Raw genomic sequence first — 22899 nt, 5'->3', positions numbered from 1 at the left:
TTCCTTCTGGGTCTCTTATTAGATGCAAATTAGAACCTCTCATTCTGTTCTTCTTATCTCTTAGTCCTTGTATTGGTTTCCTAAGGTGGCCATTAAAATATTACCACAAACTAGGTGGCTTTAGCCAACAGAAATTTATTCTCTCACAGCTCTGGAGGTCAGAGTCTAAATCAAGATGTAAGCAGGGTTGGTTCCTTCTAGATGCTTCTGTGGGAAAATCTGCCTGTGATTCCCTCCTAGTTTCTGGTGCTGCCAGAATCCCTGGGCTTGTAGATTCATCACTGATCCCTGCCGTCATCTTCACTTGGACTTCTCCTTTGCATGTGTCTGTGTCTTCTTCTCTTCTTTAAAAAAAATTTTTTTATGTCTGTTCACTTTCGACAGAGAGACAGAGCATGAGCGGGGGAGGGACAGAGAGAAAGGGAGACACAGAATCCCAAGCAGGCTCGAGGCTCCCAGCCGTCAGCATAGAGCCTGATGCGGGGCTCCAACCCACAGACCGTGAGATCATGACCTGAGCCGAAGTCAGATGCTTAACCGACTGAGCCACCTAGGCGCCCCTCTCCTCTTCTTATGAAGACCTGTGGGTGACCTAGGACGATCTTCTCTCAAGATCCGTAACTTAATTACACGTGTAAAGATCCTTTTCCTAAAAAAGGTCACATCCACAGGTTCTGGGTAGACATATCTTTTGAGGAGCCACCATTCAAACCCTCTACAGCCTTTCTGTCATATTTTAATCTCTCTTCCTTATATGCTGACTTCTGGGTCATTCAGTTATATCTTCCAATTCACTGTCTTTTCAGCTGTGTTTATTCTGCTAGTAGCTGATCACTAAAATTTTAACTTAAATGGTTCTATTTTTAATGTCCCCAATTCCTGCCTGGTTATTTTTGATAGTCTTTTGTTCCTTGACAGTTTTGATTTTCTTACATTAAACATGTCACAAATCTCATTTTATATGCTAGATATGGTAATCCCAAACTTTGAAGCTCCTCATGCTAAATTTGAGTTTATTGTTTTTGCTGACTCTCACAAACTGATTAGTTAGTTAAGGTCAGACTAACTGCTGCCCACTTAAACTCCAAAATCTCAGTGGTTTAACATTCTAGATCCTTTTTTTCTTACTTACATCATGTCAAGTTGGTGGATTGAGGTGGGACTTTGTTCTACACAGTCATTAAGGGACCCTGACTGAGGAAGGCTATGCCACATTTGACATGTGACCTCCAAAATCACCCTGGGCATGAACATCCCGCTAGTGGATAGGGAGAGACCGCAGAGAATCACAGGGGTAGTGTCTGTGGACCAGGCCTAGAAGTTTTTACCACTTCTGCCTTCTTCCTGTTGGCCAAAGCGCATTTGTGGCTCCATCTAAATGTAAGGGTGGCTGGAAACTGTCATTGTTGGCTGGGCATTTGCTTCCCAGCAAGAGATACTGGTTGAGAACTACCTTCCTGTGCCACATGATTTATTTCTCTGTGTTTGGTCTTTTTTTTTTTAAGCTCATATTTGATTGAACTTAGTCTGTAGGAAATCTGAGGACTTAAATTGGAACTTTCCTGGAGAGAAGATGTTCAGTTGCTTCTTCAGGAAAGGAGACATACTACTGATCTGGGACTATCTGTGAGCTTAGGAAAATTTTAAACATTGTGTGTGTGTGTGTGTATGTGTGTGTGTGTGTGTTTGGTATATCTTATCTAGCATCTGGTGATATTGTATATTGTAGTTATATTGTAGAGGGAGAGCCCTTCAGAGTATCTAACCTGCCCAACTTCCTATCGGTTTTTCCTCATATGCCTGTCAATGGTGGAAAGTATCTGTGCTCATAATATTCACGTTTAATGTCCTTCATTGGCTGTGCGATAGCTGGCAATCTAAAATTAAAAGCTATTCACTTATTTCTACATACTCAATATCTGCCTAATAAAATTGTCTATTCTGGTTACATTCCATTAGTCTGACAATCTAGTCAGTCTAGCGCTAGGAGGAAGCATACCTCTCTCCGTGTGATAATATATACGAGCTTAACACACACATTGTACACACAAATATCACATCATGTTTCTCTAACACCTTTCTTTCACAGAGCTGTCAAATATCTTCGTATTTATTAACTCGTGCATCCTTAGGATTTCTTAACTTGCTGTTCTTATGTGGTTCTCATTGGTGCAAAAGGGTGAGATTCTTTTAGTCCCATTTTAGAGACGAGAAAGCTGAGCCTCAGGATATAGCTGAAGACTGAGTCTCTCAGGGCCAGATTCTATCCTCTTGCCCACATTTCCCCCACAGGTGACCATCAGGACCTGGGCAGCAAAAATGGTGTGCAGACAGTCTGTTTTGAGGTTTTCATATTCTCTATGTTAATTCTCATCACGAAATTTTCTTAACTGAGTCACTTTGAAAAAGGTTCAGTAAACTCTCACAGGTTTTTCTTTAGGCCCCAGCAGCCGGAGAGTACCCAAGGTAACAACATTCATCACTCACAGATCACACATCCGTACAGTTGGTACATAGTGCTCTGATCCTTAGCAAAGTCCTTCCCCTCCTGCCATTCCAGGCACAAGGAGATGTGCTCCCTGTAGCCCATGGAAAGGCAGCATGGACACCGCTCAGGAGCCATAACCCAAGTGAGATGGCCTCTGTGCATGCTTAGATCCGTCCCTAGTCACCTTGAGTGGGCCGCTTTACTTCTCTGGGTTTCCATCTGTTCGCCTAGATAAAAAGAAGATGATGATCCATCTACTCCACAGGGTTGGGGTGAGGATTAAAAACATAATACTGGGAATGCACGTTGTATCCTATTTGACATAGACTCCGTTTTTGGTGCCTGTTAGCTGGGATGGTGAGGATGACACTTGGCACAGCCTTGCTCGGTTGGCCCCGGGGGCTGGCTCTGGAGTCAGACTCCTGGAGTTGGATTCGAGCTCTGCCATTTAACAACCACCCAACCTTGGGGTATTGACTCAACCTTTCCTCGTCTGTTCTTGGAGATTCCCATTTCAGAGCTGGCTTTGATTTTCCCAGTGGTGTGAGAAAACGCCCTCCTCTGCAGCGGTAGCCCCAAATGAAGGGCTTTTCTGCCATTTGCCTTTGGCATCAACTCAGTAGTGGTGTTGAAGGGAAGAGAGCAGGGCTATCATGAAACTAATAGCCGCCTTTAATTCGGTGACTATTATGCAATTCATTTACGTGTATCTCTCTCATCCCCTGTGAGAGGAAAAAAGTAACATGTGATTTATAGTCCTCCACTGATTTTGAGGGGGGTGTAGATCCTGGTTTACTCAAGTGGAGACAGGTGTGGGTTTGCAGGTTTGGAAACTGGGACTCGTAACGAGCTGAAGGCCTCTGCCCAAGGTTAAAGAGAGAATAAGAGGCCTGGGGAGCAAGGGGACGTATCTGGGTGGGAGGGAGTCAGGAACCCAAACTGAGCAGTATGGGGTCAGGGATAGGAGAGAGACGGGTCCTGGGAGGTGCCAGGCGAGAAGAGAGACTGAGAAGAGAGACTAGAGCGGTACATCTGTATCTCCTGGGGGTTTTGCATAAGTGCTGTGCACAGTGTATTGTTAGGAAATCTTCAGTAAAGGGCACATTGTTTCTTAATGCTTCTGTGGGAGTGGATTATTTCCAGTGAGTGCACAGAAGTGCAAAGTTAGCGGGGTGGGGTGCATGGACTACATTACCTTCATCTCAAAGATGAAGAAACTGGGAGGCCCCCAAGGTGACCAGCCTGGATGATTGGTGGAACTAGACTGCAGCGTGGGGCTCCGTGGACTTCAGGGCCTGTGCGGTCACATGCTAAGTGTCACCACCTTTTCCCCTTCATGCCCCTTGGGAAATTCCCATGGTACCTGAGGACAGGAGCAGTAAACTCAAGGGCATGTACTCCATTACAAAATAATATTTTTAAATACTCTTGGGTGCAAATTAAATCTAGATTGGTTCCCATCCTGGCAGGGGAACTTACACAACTTACTTAACTGTCTGAGCCACAGTTCTCCCATCTGTAAACTATCTGCTCTATAAGGCTAATGTGCAGCTGTGATGAGATAATTCTGGAACTCTCTGAGCACTGTGCTTGGCACACAGTAAAAGCTTCTGTTCTCATATGGTTCTCATTGGTTGTTACTAGGTATGTTGTAGGCATATAATATCTTGTATATTTCATTAGGCTGGCATAGGATTAAAGCATTAAGATCTCTTATATTATTTTGCAATCGATAGGCTGATCGACTGATACCCTTTTTTTTTTTTTCTTAAAGTATTTAAGGCCTCTTCTAAGAGCTTCCTCTTTCACCATCCAGTAGAGGGGTTCTTTATATCTTGACCTTTCCTCCTAATTTGTCCTAATTTCGAGCTCAATTGTAATTGCACTAGAGTCTGAGCCTCTGTCATCTCCTTTCTTCAGAGTTAAAAGAATTATAAACTGCAGTGTCCCTCAGACTTGACCAACCAATTGTGTCCCTGGGCGGATCTCCAATACTGGGATCGTGTCCTACTGATCTAGTATTCACAGCACCTAACATTGTGTCTTGAAAACAAATACTCCAGAAATGGGTATTTAAACCAGGATGTCTCTAAGACATTCTGTGTATTCCCTTTTTGTGAACCTAGATGGACCAAAGCTTTGACCAACAGAGCACGATAGAAATGGTGCCGTGTGACTTCTGGGTCCAGGTCATAAAGATACCAGCTATTTCCGCTTTGCTGTTTCGGGTTTCTCGCTCTTGGAACCAGCAGCCACGCTTTTGAAGAAGCCAAGCAGCGATGTGGAAGGGCCACACGTGGCGTGGCAGCTGACAGGCCCAGCTCAGGTCACAGCCGACACCAGTTGCCTTCAAGTATTTCCAGCCCCCAGGTGTCAGTCACCCCCAACCTTTGAACTGCCGCTGCTCATGCCGCATAGAGCAGAGGATTTTCCTTTAGAAACCCTACCCAGACTGCAGATTTGTGAGCTGAATAAATCATTGTTTTTTTAATCACTTAAGGTTTGAGGTCATTTGTTACACAGCAGTTGATAACTGATACATCCACCCACTTGATCAGAAGGGATATACAAGCCAAACAGAAATTCCAAAAATAACCTGTTTCCAGAAAATTGTTTCACTTAGGAAGGGAGGGGTTTTGCAACCTTTTTAAAAGGAATGGGTGTAGGTGATAATCATCAGTGATTGTTGCTAAAATCAGTAGACGAAGGTTGGTGGGAAACTTGATAGTAAATGGATTAGGCTGACACCATCCAAACCCACAGATCCAGCTTATCGAAGAGTTAGATAAGCAGACACTATGAGTACACAATGTGAAGTAAGAGCAAGTGCCAGTCCCATCTATGTCTTGCCTTAAAAAAACCTGAACCTGAATCTAATCAGACCTCTAGATTGAAATACTAGTTTTCAAGAAATACAGGAGATAAAGGAACATGTTAATAACACCACAAGGATGTGATAGGCCAGATCTGTAATATGTGACATTTTCGGGACAAAACACCCTGTTTTCTCAATTAAAAAAAAAAAAAAAGGAGAATAAATAATAAATAAAATAGAGGAGAACTCTTGTAGGTTAAAGGAGACTAAAAGCCAAAACCAAAAAATGATAATGTGGTTTTGTGTGGACCCTGATTCAAAGAAATCAACTGCACAGGCATTTTTTGAAATAATTAGGGAAAATTGAACATGGGCTGGGTTACAGATGATATTGAAGAATTATCATTTATTTTACTGGGTGTGAAACAATAATGTCATTTTTTAAAAAGTTCTTAACATAGGGGTGCCTGGGTGGCCCAGACTTTTGAGTGTCCGGCTCTTGATTTTGGCTCAGGTCATGATCCCAGGGTCATGGGATTGCCCCACATCAGGCTCTGTGCTGACAGTGCAGAGCCTGCTTAGGATCCTCTCTGTCCCTCTCTCTCTGCCCCTCCATTGCTTCTCTCTCTCTCTCTCAAAATAAATTAATTAACATTAAAAAAAGTTCTTCAGTATAAGAAATAGGATACAAGTATTTGAGTTAAGATACGATGTCTGGGATTTCCTTTAAAAATATTCCAGTGGGGGAGGGAAACATAAAACCAAGGCAGAATATTCTTTGTTGTTGTTCATCCTACTGTTTTTGTACATTTGAAAATTTCCATAGAAGAGAGCTTTTAAATTTTATCTAAGGTCTTCAGAAGAGATAAACTTATATTTGGCCCATGAACACTTTTTATTTTTTAAATATAATTTATTGTCAAGTTAGTTAACATACAGTGTGCTCTTGGTTTTGGGGTTAGATTCCCATGATTCATTGCTTACATACAACACCCAGTGCTCATCCCAACAAGTGCCCTCCTCAGTGCCCATCACCCATTTTCCCCTCCCTCAGGCCCCCCCTCCACCAACCCTCAGTTTGTTCTCTGTATTTAAGAGTCTTTTATGGGTTTGCCTCCCTGTCTGAAACTGTTTTCCCCTTCCCTTCCCCCATGTTCTTCTATTAAGTTTCTCAAATTCCACATATGCGTGAGTGAGCACTTTTTTAAAAAATTTTTTAATGTTATTTATTTTTGAGAGAGAGAGAGAGAGAGAGAGAAAGCAGGGGAGGGTCGGAGAGAGAGGGAGACACAGAATCTGAGGCGGGCTTCAGACTCTGAGCTGTCAGCACAGAGCCCAATGCAGGGCTCGAACTCACAAACCGAGATCATGACTTGTGCCGAAGTCAGACGCTCAACCGACTGAGCCACCCAGGTGCTCCGAGTGAGCACTTTTAATGCAAACTCGACTGTGAGATTGGCCGTGGGTGAGCGGGCTTGGGGGAAGGGGCTAAGCAGCCTTGCTGGGGCCTGGTGCTCAGAGCCCGGCACCACCCAGGTCCAGGGTCTCATTCTAAAGCATTCTGAGGTGGGGCCCTCCATGGCCAGGGCTGGGGCCAGGCACTGTGGGTTCAGAGTGAGGAGGGCCAAGTGGCCAGAAATGCACACAGAGCCTGTGTGACGACTTCAGGGAGACGATACCTGGAAATGGTAAAGGACCCAGGTGGTGGCAGTCCAAGGCTGCTGCTGTAGACACAGAGAAGGCTCTGGTGGCTCCAAAGGCACATGGCAGTGGGGCTGGGAGCAGAGCTTAGGACGAAACCCTGCCAGGATTGATCTCCGTCTCTGCTGCTCCCCTCCCGTGGCCCAAACTTGCCTCTATTGCAGCCTGAGTTTCTCCTCCCAAGGAACACGTCTTTACACTGGGAACACTTCTTCCCGGCCTGGCCACCAAAAGGAATGGGTTCTCCTGCCATGGGAATGCAAGGGCAGGTGTCTGATCTGCCCAGCTTGGACCTTGGAGCACCTGTCGCTGCAGTCAGGAGTGGGGTGCTCTAGCCCAGCTTGGGATAGGCGGCCACCTCCTTCCCACTCACTGTAGTCGCACATGTCTGGCCATATAAGCTCCTGCGAGGACCGCGTGTTGTGGGGAGGCGTTTCCCAAGGGCCAGGGGTAGCTGCTCCTGGCAGGACAAAGGGGTGCTGGAGAAGTTAAATGCCCACTGCAGTGACCGTTGCAAATTGGGGTTAAAAACTCCTGACCTGAATTCACCCAAAGAGAAAGGAAGAGGAGGGTGATAAAGGGTAGGATAATAAAATACAGAGTAGAAGCAAAATTCTAAAAAGCAAAGCAAAACAAAACAAGGAGGATGGGAGGCAGGGTGGGTGAGGACATGGAAACACAACATGAGAACTAAAATGCGTAATGTTCAGACAGCGCGATCTCTCCCGGTTCTGCAGGTTCGATTTTGCCGTGCCGGCAACTGAAAGGGCTCCCCTGGGTGCATGGCCCCCGCGCCTCTGGCCTCGCTTCCTGCCTTGGCCCAGATTCTTAACATGTTCAGCATCTTCACAAGCAGCTTTAAGAATTCTGGGGTGCCTTCACATCGTGACATGCAAAACCAAAATGAGAGGCTGGCACAGGCACGAGGCTCTTAACATCACCCTGGTGTAGCTGTGGGTGGTGGAGTGTTTCATAACCGCCGGCAGAGGGCAGTATTGGGCCAGGCATCCCCCCCCACCCCACTCCCGCACAGGGGAGGTGTTATCTCAGCCGTCATGAGCCCCATGGTTAGTTTCTGAATGTGAGATTCACCCCTTCCAAACTTTGCAGAGCAAGGCATCTATATGGCAGTGCTTCTTTTCTATTTCTTCTGCCTCAGACCGTGATGTGTATAAGACGAAATAAGACTCTTCTCTGCCCAGACTCTTCTCCCTAGAAGCCATTGATAACTGCATGCTGTTTGATAGCATTGCCTTTTATTTTTGTTTGCTTTTTAAGTGTTTACTTATTTTTGAGACAGAGAGAGACAGAGTATGAGCAGGGGAGGAGCGGAGGGAGAGGCAGACACAGAATTGGAAGCAGGCTCCAGGTTCTGAGCTGTCAGCACAGAGACTAGGCAGGGCTTGAACTCACGAACTGCCAGATCAGGACCTGAGCGGAAGTCAGACGCCTAACTGACTGAGCCACCCAGGCGCCCCTAGATAGCATTGCTCTTTAAAGGGGAATTTAGGTGGTGTCGTGCATCTACCAAATGCCTACTATGTGCCTACTGGGTGCTAATGTTCTACCTACCCAAATTATTTAACCCTACTAGAAAGTGTGATTATCTGCATTTTTCAGATGAGGAAATGAAGGCTCATTAAAGTTAAGTGACTTGTGGGAGCTCCCCTGGCAGGGGTAAGATCCCAGCTTTGATCTGGTGGGTTCCAAAACGCTTTCCCCTAGGCCACATGCTTCCCGTAGGTCCTCAGTTCCTGCCAGTTCTCATCCTGAATGAGCTTCTGTTTTTAACTCACAAAGCTCCTCTGTTCCAGTGGTATCTACTCCTTGACCTGGGACACTATCAGTACATCAAAAAGATACTGCTCACACTTAGCCGAGGGATGAACCGCTCATTTGAGTTACTCTTTCATCAGTAAGGCAAACTCTTTCAACACATTTTATGTATGCTAGGAGCACCTGAGGAAAGTTATATACACAAATCATTAGGTGAGGCATAGTGTCAACTCCAAAGCCGCCCATTTACATGCTGATTGCTAGTGCTCATTGATTGGAGCAGATAAACTATGGCTACAGCGATGACCTAAGCTGTTTTTCCTCCCGTGACTTGGGAAGTCGGTCTCACTTCTCTATGGCCATACCTGGCCCAGGGTAGTGAACTTGGACAGACCAACATCATACCTCACACAGTCCAGCAATGACAAACAAAGTTAACCACGTTGACAAAAATGAGTTTTCTTCCAGCTGCTTTCTACCAAAAAAAAAAAAAAAAAAAAAAAAAAAAAGGCAACAGTGGGGTGGGACGGGTTTTATTTTTATAGATGGGTTGGTCCACACAAGATTGAGCCATTGACACTGCTGGTTACCTCACACCCCTGAACAGCTGAATTTGATATTCTTTACCAGTTTCTGGAATTAATGGTCGATCCAATAATATTTTGATATCTGGTCATTGGCATCAGAGGTCACCCATTGGTCATCCCGGATTCTACACCAGTTGAAAAGCTGGATTGGAGGATGTGGGCTAGATCCAAGAAGTAAATGTACCTTTGTTGTTGTTGTTGTTTTGTTTTGTTTTGTTTTTGTTTTTGTCTTTACTGAGTTGAACTCTCCTTCCTTACCCCCCACCCCCACCCCAGTCACCCCCGCCCCAAATGAAGAGCTGGAGAAACCCGATGCCCTGGCAAGAAAGAACTCCTGTCCCGGTAAGAGGAGAGAATGCAAACAGGGGCCTCACACTGCCTGTAGGCAGACAGTGTGAGAGGGGACTCGAGCCTGTCTTATGCCAGAGTAACCACCCCATTAGATGTGACCGATCTAATGTCACCGGGTGGGGAGATACGGAGGGCTATATCACTAGAGAGAGGGTGGCTTCAGGATAGAGGTATTGGCTGAATTTCACTCACACATTGAAGAGTATGAGCCAGGAATGAGAAGTTCCTCCCTCCAAACACCTGCCATCTTTAGAAGTCCCTGCAAGTACTCCCTAAAATGGGAATGTACCTCAAAAGAGGTTCCATCTTAATGCGGTAATTAATTCAGGCTTATTTCCAACTTTGCACGGAGGTGAGGATAGATTTAATTGTTTGGAAATTTCTTTGAGCTTTGATAAAAAAATAGCTTTCCAAAAATAAAAAAAAAATGTTTAAAATAAAGGCTCCAAAACGTACATTTTTGTCCTTACACAGGAAAAAAAAATTTCTTTTCCTGTATTCTAGTTGTTAAATAATTGCACCAAGCTAGTATGTGCCAGAAAAACAAAACTGCGTTGTTTTTTTTTTTTTTTTGAGTCCAGTGACCTCAAAACTATGAGTGTGAATGTCTCTAATAAAAACTCTCTCTCCTTTTTAGTGTTTGGGGTTATTTTTGTTGCAATCCCTACATTTCACACCATAATCAAATCAAAGCCTGTTATCTTGGTCTTGCAATATCTGTGACTCAGACTCTAATCATGACTGTGTCTAGCACATATATCAGTAGATACATTTAAAAAATGTGCAAATGTTGAGCTCTTCTTTTAACTTGATCTTGCATATTTCATTTGAAGCCCCTTTAACATACCAAATTCTGTCTTAGAACAAGTTAAGAAAATAAGATGTATTTCCCAACGGAAGTTATCCTGAAAACAAGTTTCAACTTGTAAGGTGCTTTGAGGAATACATTGTTAATTCTTTCAAGTTTCTTGGGTATCAGGTAGTTTTTTGAAAGTTCACCCATCTAAATAGGGTCTAAACTATTCTCTAGAGCCTCCAAATGCGTAAGGAGAGGTGCTGAGAGGTGCCTAATAGTGGAAAAGTCTGCATCATAACATTCTCAGGCTGCCTGGTTCTGAGTCAGGTATATAGTTACTTCTTGGAGCCACATCGATTTGAGGTGATGTATATACATTCAGTCTTTAAAATGTACCCATTAACTTGAGACCCCCAGATTTCAGACCTTTGGGAGCCTCTCTTTTCACAGCTGGACTTTTTCCAGAGGGGGAGGGAATGCATGATCCCTCTCTGCTTTGTGAGTATCTGTTGTCGGGCAGCATTCCCTTCTTTAGAGATATTTATGATAATGTTTATGCATGATAGTCGATTATAAAAGACAGCAGTGTCTGGCCTTCTGGAGATCCGTGCACCTCCATGTGGTTACCTTGGTGAGACTCTCAGAAGCCGACCTGGATTATGAGGCAATTTCTGTTAAAACAACCAAGTCCTGGTAGGCTGGTAAGCAACCTCGTGGCTGGAGGGGAGTGGCTGCTGGGAAGCATGAGGGCACTGAATCAGCGGGGCCTGGCTTTGAACTGGGGCTCTGCCCTCTGACCAGCTGCGTTCCTACTTTGAGCCTTAGTTCTCCACCTGCGAATGAGGATAATAGTAGCCATCCCTTAGAGCTATGTGGGAGACTAAGATGAAAACATAAAGCACCTCGTTCCAGATACACAGGAGGTGGCCCAGAACTGGCAACTAGTCTCATTACTAAGCTGATCAGTCTTATTGCTGCATTTATTACCTGTCAAATGTTCAGACCTTTGGCCTTCAGGTGCTGAGCGCTCCTGAGTCTAACTTGGCCTCTAGCCCACCCGTGCATTGCCCCCGTTAAAGCGTTTCCTGAATAGGCTGACCCCTGCAGCCTTCTACCTGGACCGACTGGGGCCCCTGAAGCCATCCTGTGTTTGAGGGTGGAAGCTTTCCAGACTGCATAATAGTAAGCACAGCAGCAGCAGAAGCACCCTTCTCATGGACTTATTAAGTGCCGCGGATCGTACCGAGTGCTAGTTCATACACTGCTGAACTAGCGTTAGTAGACTGTACTGATTAAGGGCGAGGACGCTGGGTCCAGGCTTCCTGAGTTGAATCCTGGCTCCACTACACTTGCTGGTGAGAGACTTCGGGAAAATTACCTCCCTGGGCCTCAGTGAATTCACCTATCAAGTGGGCTAACAGTAGTACTTATCGCCTAAGTTACTGCCAGGATTAAAGGCTATATAAGTTTCCTAGAGTGCTGTAACAAAGCACCACACTCTGCGTGCCTTAGAGGAGCGTGAATTGGAAATCAAGGTGTTGGCAGGGCCACACTCGCTCTAAAAGCTCCAAGGGAGGATTCTTCCTTGCCTCTTGTAGCTTCTGGTAGCTCTTGGTGCTCCTTGGCTTGTAGACAGCCATCTTCTCCCCGTGTGTTCACAGCATCTTCTGTCTGTGTGTGTCTGAGTCCAAACTTCCCCTTAGGCCAACCTAATGACTTCATTAAAAAAAATTTTTTTAGGGGCGCCTGGGTGGCTCAGTCGGTTGAGCGTCCGACTTCAGCTCAGGTCATGATCTCGCGGTCCGTGAGTTCGAGCCCCGCGTCAGGCTCTGGGCTGATGGCTCAGAGCCTGGAGCCTGCTTCCGATTCTGTGTCTCCCTCTCTCTCTGCCCCTCCCCTGTTCATGCTCTGTCTCTCTCTGTCTCAAAAAATAAATAAATGTTAAAAAAAAATTAAAAAAAAATTTTTTTTAGTGTTTATTTTTGAGAGAGAGAGAGAGAGAGAGCATGAGCAGGGGAGGGGTAGAGAGAGAGAGGGAGACACAGAATCTGAAGCAGGCTCCAGGCTCTGAGCTGTCAGCACAGGTGCCCCTGACTTCATTTTAATTAGATGATTCTCTATAAAGACCCTATTTCCAAATAAGGTCACATTTTGAGGTATTAGGGGTCAGAACTTGAGCATATCTTTTGTGGGAGGACACAGTTCAACCCATATCATATGAACTTAGAACAATACTTGGAACGTAGCAAGCATTGTATATGTGTTGACAGTTTTTATCTTTAGTACCACAATCCAGCCAGGGAAGTACTGTTTTTCCCATTTTAGAGATGGAAAAATGAGGCTCTAGGAAGTTACGGATTAGCCTCAACTTCCACAGCTAGAAAGGGGGAAGACCCCTTAACCCAGACTCTGGTCTGTGTGAGTGACCACACGCTTGTCATCTTTCTGCTGTACCCATCATTTCCCAGAGGCAGACAGACTTCCCACAGCCTGGTGCAGTGTGCCTATCATACACGGTTGTGACACAGACTTCCAGTGGGTGGCCCTAGAGGACTGCCCGCAACTCTGGACTCAGCCTCACGAGTGCTGCCTCTGGGTGAAAATGTGTATGTTTTAAAACAATCATTTCCCAGATCTGTATTAGTATTTTGTAACCTGTATTTATATTGTCACATTTCAACTAAATTGATGTGCCTAAAATGTAACTTCATTTTTCACTTTTCAATGAGCTATGTTTTTTATTTTTTTATTTAAAAAAAAATTTTTTTTTCAACGTTTTTTATTTATTTTTGGGACAGAGAGAAACAGAGCATGAACGGGGGAGGGGCAGAGAGAGAGGGAGACGCAGAATCGGAAACAGGCTCCAGGCTCCGAGCCATCAGCCCAGAGCCTGACGCGGGGCTCGAACTCACGGACCGCGAGATCGTGACCTGGCTGAAGTCGGACGCTTAACCGACTGCACCACCCAGGCGCCCCCAATGAGCTATGTTTTTTAAACAATTTTTTTAACATTTATTTATTTTTGAGAGAGTGAGAAAGAGAGAGAGAGACAAAGCACAAGCAGGGGAGGGGCAGAGAGAGGAGGGAGACACAGAATCCGAAGCTGACTCCAGGCTCTGAGCTGTCAGAACAGAGCCCGATGTGGGTCTCGAACCCATGAACCATGAGATCATGGCCTGAGCTGAAGTCGAACACTCAACCAGCTGAGCCACTCAGGCGCCCCGAGCTTGGTTTTTTTAATGTTTATTTATTTTTGAGAGAGAGAGAGAGAGAGAGAGAGAGAGAGAGAGCGAGAGAGAGCAGCAGCAGCAGAGGGGTACAGAGAAGGGGGAACAGAGGATCCAAAGCGGGCTCTGTGCTGACAGCAGAAAGCCTGATGTAGGGCTCGAACTCACGAACCATGAGGTCATGACCTGAGCCAAAGTCAGACGCTTAACCTAAGACTGAGCCACCCAGGCGCCCCTCAGTGAGCTGTTTGAACATTGATTAGACATGGCCACACTCATCTGATGAAAACACACACAGACCCCAGAAAAGTACAATGAATGACTTTAGAAATTCAAGATTAATATCACTTTGTAAAGATGATTATACATCAGAATTAAGAAAGCTTTTGTATAATAGAGAAATTCCTCTTTTGGTTCCTCATTGGCTGTGGAACCTGTGTGTTTTGTAAAATAATAAGCTATATGGTTGTTTTCTGCATTGTATTTATAGACATAAGTAAATGGTTAAAAAAAACCACAAAAAAACCAAGAGGTCCCCCTCCTGAAATCTGCATAAATGTATGTTCCAGAATACAAATATGACCACTAACTCTATTGTAGTCATGAAGAGTGAAGAGCAAAGAACATTCTATTGACAGGTAATCAGAGTTCAAGTTGCTTTTGTTCCCTTTGCGCCTACACCCATGCACCACTTATTAGCACTGTGACCTTGAGCAAAATATTCACCCCTTACACACATAATGCATACATAACACAGAGAGTTATTCCTTTCCTCTGAATTTGCAGGTAGAGGATTAGATCAAGAGGCCACCTGTGGCCTTATGGTCCCTTTCTAAGCTATATGTGGGACCATAAGCACTCACAAGGCCCTGTGGTGATAACATCAGACTCAGGTGGTCCCTAATATTTAGTTAAGGGCCTACTCAAGTGGTCAATGTGATTTTCTTTTCTTCATTTTTCATTTTATTTTAAGATTTATTCTTATTTTTTAAAATTTAAATTCAAGTTAGTTAACATACCGTGTAGTCTTGGCTTCAGGAGTGGAACCCAGTGATTCATCTCTTAACATGTAACATCCAGTGCTCATCCTGAAAAGTGCCCTCCCTAATGTCATCGCCCATTTAGCCCACCCCCCCCCCCCATCCAACACTTCTCCAGCAACCCTCAATTTATTCTCTGTATGTAAGAGTCGCTTATGGTTTGTCTCTCTTTCTGTTTTTTATCTTATATTTCCTTCCCTTCCCCTATGTTCACCTGTCAGTCAGAGAAAGATAACAATGTGATTTTTTACAAAAAAAAATCTGTCTTATGGTTTCCATTGGCTGCTGTGCTGGGTTCTTCTCTGTTTGTGTATTTGTCTGACTCCACCTCCTCTAGTGCTCCTGGAACCCCAGGAGGCTGAGCTTCTGGATGGCCTCAGCTGGACAGAGGGAGGAGATTGAAGTCACGAGAGTGGTCCTGACGCCCCTGCTCAGTGCTGGCCTCAATCCTCTCCTCCTTGCTCAAGCCTGGGTGGGGCTGGGGGTGGGGGTGCTGGCTCCCTGCTACAGTAATCTTGGGTTGCTTCACCGTCTGCGGTTGGTTCTCCCGAACCCTGGCCACCCCTTTGTAAATAGTCCCTCTTCGGGGGCCTGTACCATCTGTTTACTGTGCCGGGACCTTGACCGAGTCAAGCCATGACTACCTTGTGTAGCCATGACTACATCGTGTCATTAAGAGCATCTCGCCCTGTGAGGAAAGTGAACACAGAGTGATAGAAAGTGAAATTCTGCATCTGACCTAAGAAGTATCCCCTCTCTCATCTGTTCATCATTTTTTGCTTGCCATCACCTCGGTGCGCATGAAAAGTCCTCCCTAGCTTTCAAATCCTAGCTCCTCTAGAAGCTTGCCCTGACTCCTCCAGGCCGACTTGGCCTGCCCTCATCCCTCCATTCCTGCTGGGCTCACGGGTACCTCCTTTCGCGCTTCTCAGGCTTCACTGTTACTGCGAAACAGCAACAAAGAAAGGACGCCTCAGCGTGACGGTTGAGGGTTGCCAGGTAAAATATAGCGTATGCAGTTACATTTGAATTTTAGGTAAACAACAAATAATGCTTTAGCACAAGTCTGTTCCACAGGGTTTTGGGGACGTACTTACAGTAAAAAAAAAAAAAAAATCATTGTTGTCTGAAATTCAAATTTAACTGGGAGCCTTCCATCTTTGTCTTTTTTTTCTTTTTTTCCCCTAAAATAAACCTGGCAACTCTAACTACAATGGCCTTCTAAAGTGGGTGGCTCCTGTTTAAAGAATCTTTTCTTTTCTTTTCTTTTCTTTTCTTTTCTTTTCTTTTCTTTTCTTTTCTTTCCTTCCTTCCTTCCAGCGTTCTATGAGCTAATGAGGCTGCAAATTTGGGAGTTGAGCAGGAGCTCTGGAGGGCTGAATTGCTTTTGAGAAAACTGAAGTCTGGAGAGAAATGTGGCCGGTAGGTGCTGTGGAGCAGAGGGTGGAGAAGAGGCGAATCAATGAGATGGACAAGGCTGGGACCTTTATAATGAGGGGACCGAGGAGGAAGCCTGGGTGGGGGAGCTGAGCGAGCTTAGGAGAACTTTGTGTCTGATGCTCAATTTGAAGTTCTGCACATTGTTCTCCAGCCCCCACCCCCACTCCCCTGAATCCCCAGTAAAGTTCACCCCCTCGTGAATATTTTGTGTGTGGGGTTTCTTTGTAGAAATGTAACACAATGCAGTAAAAGGCTGAGCTCCATTTCTGGGGTGTTATGTATTATGGAAGCAGGCGTCTCGAGGTCGAGGTGCCTGCAGTTATGTGGGGCTCCTGGGAATTTGCAAGAATCTTGGTGGAAATAGGGTTGGAACAAACCATGTGGAGAGCTCAAGAGAAAGGCGGTTCCAGCTGATCTCTAGATTACATTTGATTCTCTACCCTAATAATAACAACATAAGTTCATGTTAACAGCGCTTACTGTGCTGTGTGTGTGTGTGTGTGTGTGTGTGTGTGTGTGTGTATATACACACACATATATATGTATATACACACACATATGTATGTGTACGTATATCCATGTATACACAAACACACCCCTCACTTTGTTCAGTTTGAGTAAACACAAAAATCCAGTTACCACAGTTTAGTTAAATAATACCAGCTTCCCAGAAAGAGGATTCTAACTTTAGTTGCCCCCTATATTAACTAAAATAAATATGGCAACCTTAACTGTAGCTCTCGTAACGTAAAGTGTAATTCACTGCTGGCTCCTCAATCCACAAATCACTACGTAAATAACAAATGTGCATCATGATCAGTGACCAATCGTATCACCTCTTTCAAAGTCTGTTGGTAATTGGTTGTTGGACATGTTGCTTAGTTCGTGCACAGACAGCAAAACATACCACTGTTTTGCCTCCTCGCCTGCCGGTATAATTATAAACCCACATAATTTGACTTTAAATTAAATGCGACAGGTCACCCTGGTTCTCTTCCACCCTTGAATGAAGATGTGAACATTTCCTTTTGACTACAAAAACATTTTCAATGATCCAGCAAATCGATCAAGGAGCTATTTCAACTTTTTAAAAACCTATTTTCTTAGGCAAGCTTTTGACCAGCCTATTGATGCTACAGTGGGAGATCATGAAGTTTCTTTAGCTAAGTTTTGGAAGAAATATGACCTAAAACATGCAGCTGAAAGCATCCAAGCACGATGGAAGCAAGTAACGTGAGTGCAACGTGGCAGGAATGTCCTGAATTGTGCAAATGACTCTGCAGGATCTGAATCAAAAGTCGTTGGAGTCCTAGAGGAAATAGTTGATCGCGGGGATATTGACACCAGCATCACTGGGACCTGTTGCTGTGCAGCCAGAGGAACTTACTGAAGGTGAACTTATTGGCATAAATGAAGAAAGCAGTTGTAATGAAGAGGTTGAAGCTGTCCTGACGTGACACCAGCAAAAATTTTCCCATTAAAAGAATTCTCAGAGATATTTCATAACATGGAAACTCAAAGGATAAAATATTTGAAGCTGATCCAAACTGAAAGGGTAGGACAGGGGCGCATGGGTGGCTCAGTCGGGTAAGCGTCTGACTCTTGATTTTGGCTCAGGTCATGATCACAGTTTATGAGTTCGAGCCCCGCATCGGGCTCTGCGCTGGCAGTGTGGAACCTGCTTGGGATTCTCTCTCTCCCTCTCTCTCTGCTCCACGCTCTCTCAAAACAAATAAATAAACTTAAAAAAAAAAGGGTAGGACAATTTGCTAAGGCAAGGAAAATATGCTCACTTGTATTGTGTTATATCTTGGGAAGAAGCAGCCAAAACAGTGTTCAAAACATTCTGATAAGTTTTTTGTATTTATAAAGACATAAGACTCTTTGGCTGTCGATATTTCTAATGTTTTAAATTGCAATGTGCTAGTAAGTATTAATTTCACCATTTTCTTCATTTCCCTATCATTACTTACAGTAAGAGTTTTTAATATTTTTTAAAAAATTTAATATTTTAAATACATTAAATTATTTTAAAATTTTTTAAATATTTTAAAAATAAATATTTAAATATTTAAAAAAATTTAAAGGCCATGGAACAATTATAATTTTTCCCACTGATTATTAGGATAGTTTTGCATGGTTTAAGCTTGCATAGTCATTTTTAAGAATTTTAATTCCAGTTAATTAACATGCAGTGTTCTATTAGTCTCGGCTGTACGATATAGTGACTCAACAATTCTATACATTATTCAGTGCCCATCATGCTAAGTGTTTTTTTAATCCCCTTCACATATTTCATCCCCACCCCTGTAACCATATGTTTATTAAGAGTGGTTTTTTGTTTGTGTCTTTTTTTCTTTGTTCATTTGCTTGTTTCTTAAATTCCACATATGAGTGAAATCATATGGTATTTGTCTTTCTCTGATTGACTTATTTTGGTTAGCATTATTATACCCTCTACATCTGTCCATGTTGTTGCAAATGGCAAGATTTCTTTCTTTTTATGGCTGAGTAATATTCCATTGTATACATATCCCACTTCTTCTTTATCTATTCATCAATTGATAGACATTTGGGCTGCTTCCATAGTTTGGCCTTTGTAAATAATGCTGCAATAAACATAGGGGTGCAAGTATTCCTTTGAATTAGTGTTTTCATATTCTTTGGGTAAATACCCAGTAGTGGAATTACTGGATCATATAGTAATTCTATTTTTAATATTTTGAGGAACCTCTATACTGTTTTCCACAGTGGCTGCATCCATTTGCATTCCTATCAACAGTGCACAAGTGTTCCTTTTTCTCCACATCCTCACCAACAATTGTTGTTTCTTGTCTTTTTGATTTTAGCCTTTCTGACAGATGTGAGGTGATATCTCATTGTGGTTTTGGTTTGCATTTCCTTGACAATGAGTGATGTTGAACATCTTTTCATGTGTGTGTTGGCCATCTGTCTATTTCTTTGGAGAAATGTCTATTCATGTCTTCTGCTCATTTTTAATTGGATTATTTGTGTTTTTGGCATTGAGTTGTAGAAGCTCTTTATATATTTTGAATATTAACCCTTTATTGGATATGTCATTTGCAAATATCTTCTCCCATTCAGTACATTGTCTTTTAGATTGTTGATTGTTTCCTTCACTGTGCAGAAGCTTTTAATCTTGATGTAGTCCCAATAGTTTAATTTTGCTTTTGTTTCCTTTGCCTCAGGAGACCTATCTAGAAAAATGTTGCTATGGGTGATGTCAAAGAAATTACTGCCTGTGCTCTCTTCTAGGATTTTTATGGTTTCAGGTCTCACATTTAGGTCTGTAATCTATTTTGATTTTATTTTATGTGTGGTGTAAGAAAGTGCTCCAGTTTCATTCTTTTGCATGTAGCTGTACAGTTTTCCCATGCCATTTGTGGAAGACATTGTCTTTCTCCCATTGCATATTCTTTTCTCCTTTGTTGAAGATTAATTGATCATATAATTAGGGGTATATTTCTAGGTTCTTTATTCTGCTCCTTTGATCTGTGTGTCTGTTTTTGTGTCTGTACCGTACTGTTTTGATTATTCAGCTTTGTTGTACATCTTGAAATCTGGGAATGTGATACGTCCAGTTTTGTTCTTCTTTTTCAAGATTGCTTTGGCTATTCAGAGTTTTTCTGTAGTTCCATACAAATTTTAGGATTGTTTGTGCTAGTTCTGTAAAAAATGCTGTTGGTATTTTGATAGGGATTGCATTAAATGTTTAGATTGCTTTGGGTAGTATGGACATTTTAACAATATCTGTTCTTCCAATCCATGAGCATGGGATATCTTTCCATTTGTTTGTGTTGTCTTCCATTTCTTTCATCACTGTTTTATAGTTCTCAGACCTCCTTGGTTAAGTTTATTCCTGGGTATTTTACTCTTTTTTGTGCAATTATAAATGGGATTATTTTCTTAATTTCTCTTTCTGCTACTTCATTATTAGTATATAGAAATACAATGGATTCCTGTATATTAATTTTGTGTCCTGCAACCTTACTGAATTCATTTATCAGTTCTCATAGCATTTTGGTGGAGTCTTTAGGGTCTTCTATATATAGTATCCTGTCATCTGCAAATAGTAGAAGTTTTACTTTTTCCTTACCAGTTTGGATGCTTTTTATTTATTTTTGTTGCCTGATGGCTGTGGCTAGGATTTCCAGTATTATGTTGAATAAAAGTGGGGAGAGTGGACAGCCTTGTCTTGTTTCTGACCTTAGGGGAAAAACTCTCAGTGTTTTACCATTGAGTGTGATGTTAGCTGTGGCTCTTTCATATGTGGCCTTTATTATGTTGAGGTATGTTCCCTCTAAACCTACTTTGATGAGGCTTTTTATCATGTTTGGATGTTGTACTTTGTCAAATGCTTTTTCTTCATCTATTGAAATGATCATAAGGTTCTTATCCTTTCTTTTATTAATGTTATGTGTCACATGGACTGATTTGCAAATATTGAACCACCCTTGTATCCTCGGAATAAATCCCACTTGATAGTGGTGAATACTTTTTTTAATAAATTGTTGAGTTCGGTTTACTAATATTTTGTTGAGGGTTTTGCATCTATGTTCATCAGAGATATTGGCCTGTAGTTCTCTTTTTTTGTAGTATCTTTATCTAGTTTGGGTATTAAAGAATGAATATAGAATGATTATGGAAGTGTTTCTTCCATTTCTATTTTTTGGAATAGTTTGAGAATAATAAGTATTAACTCTTCTTAAATGTTTGGTAGAATTAATCTGTGAAGCTAGCTGGTCCAGGACTTTTGTTTGTTGGGAGTTTTTTGATTACTGATTGCTGGTTTGTTTGTTTGTTCAAATTTTCTGTTTCTTCCTGATTCAGTTTTGGGAGGTTATATGTTTCAAGGAATTTATCCCTTTCTTTTAGGTTGTCCAATTTGTTGACTTATAGTTTTTATAATATTCTTTTATAATCCTTTGTATTTCTGTGGTGTGGGTTATTCCTCCTCTCTCATTTCTGATTTTGTTTATTTGATTCCCCCCTCCCTTTTTTGATGAGTCTTGCTTAAGGCTTATCAATTTTGTTGATCTTTTTAAAGAACCAGCTCCTGGTTTCATTAATCTCTTCTACTGATTATTTTAGTTTCTATTTCATCTATTTCTGCTCTAATCATTATTGTTTTCTTCCTTCTACTGGTTTTGGGTTTTGTTTGGTCTTCTTTTTCTAGCTCCTTTAGATATAAATTAGGTTGTTTATTTGAGATTTTTCTTACTTCTTAAGGTAGACCTGTATTGCTATAAACTTCCCTCTTAGAACAGCTTTTGCTGCATTCCAAAGATTTTGGATCATTGTGTTTTCATTTCCATTTGTCTCCATGTATTTTTTGATTTTCTTTTTGATTTCTTGGTTGACCCATTCATTGTTTAGTAGAATGTTATTTAACCTCCCTGCATTTGTGTTCTTTCCAGAGTTTTTCTTGTGGTTGATTTCTAGTTTCATAGCATCGTGATTCAATCTTTCTGAATTTGTTGAGACTTGTTTTGTGGCCTAATCTGTGATCTGTTCTGGAGAATGTTCTATGTGCACTGGAAAAAAAAATATGTAGGGGCACCTGGGTGGCTCAGTTGGTTAAACGTCCAACTTCAGCTCAGGTCATGATCTCACAGTTCGTGAGTTCAAGCCCCACATTGGGCTCTGTGCTGACAGCTCAGAGCCTGGAGCCTGCTTCAGATTCTGTGTCTCCCTCTCTCTCTGCTCCTCCCCTGCTTGCACTCTGTCACTGTCTCAAAACTGAATAAACATTAAAAACATTTTTTTAAAGGTGTATTCTTCTGTTTTAGGATGAAATGTTCTGAATATATTTGTTAGATCCATCTGATCCAATGTGTCATTCAAAGCCACTGTTTCCTTGTTGATTTTCTATTTGGATGGTCCATCCATTGATGTAAGTGGGGTGTTGAAGTCCACTATTATTATTGTATTACTGTCAATTACTTTCTTTATTATTAGCACTTTATATATTTAGGTCCTGCATTGTTGGGTGCATAAATATTTATAATTGTTATATCTTTTTGTTGGATTTTTTTCCCTTCATGATTATGTAGTGTCCTTCTTTGTTTCTTGTTGCAGTTTTTGTTTTAAAGTCCATTTTGACCAATATAAGTATTGCTACCTCAGCTCTTTTCACTTCCATTTCCTTGATAAATGCTTTTCCATCCCTTAACATTCAATCTGCATATGCCTTCAGGTCTTAAATGGATCTCTTGTAGGCAGAAAATAGATGGGTCTTGCATTTTTATCCATTTTGTCACCTCATGTCTTTTGATTGGAGCACTTAGTACATTTACATTCAAAGTAATATTGATAGGTATGTACTTTATTGCCATTTTGTTACTTGTCTTATGGTTGTTTCCATAGTTCTTCTCTGTTCCTTTCTTCTCTTGCTCTCTTCTCTCACGGTTTGTTGACTTTCGTTAGTGATATACTTGAATTCATTTCTCTTTGTTTTTGTGCATGGTCATTTTTATGGTCCTGCACTACCATGCAAAGGGAGAATTACATATCTATATGTATCTATCACCATAATTATTATCATGCCCATTAGATAAGAAAATTGATGCCTCAGAGAGTCAAAGCTACTTGTCCAAAGTCATACAGATAGTAAATAGTAGAGTTTGAATTTACACCTATGTAATCTGCCTCCAAGAC

General features: G+C 42.3%; 1 protein-coding gene across 2 annotated transcripts in view; it reads left to right on the top strand.

The window, feature by feature from the left end:
- The window catches only part of ENPP6 (ectonucleotide pyrophosphatase/phosphodiesterase 6), a 114763-nt gene that overhangs the window by 27447 nt on the left and 64417 nt on the right, over window positions 1-22899 (top strand). The window contains exon 1 of one of the 2 annotated variants that reach the window (XM_030311846.1): window positions 17178-17613. The exons of the other annotated variant lie outside the window; for it this stretch is intronic. The gene's annotated coding sequence lies outside the window, so the exon portion shown is untranslated. Of the gene's footprint in view, window positions 1-17177; window positions 17614-22899 lie in introns of those variants that run through there. 2 annotated transcript variants of the gene reach the window in all.

This window comes from Lynx canadensis, chromosome B1, assembly GCF_007474595.2.
Source record: "Lynx canadensis isolate LIC74 chromosome B1, mLynCan4.pri.v2, whole genome shotgun sequence".
NCBI lineage: Eukaryota > Metazoa > Chordata > Mammalia > Carnivora > Felidae > Lynx > Lynx canadensis.
This window is presented reverse-complemented; position numbering and strand designations above follow the sequence as displayed.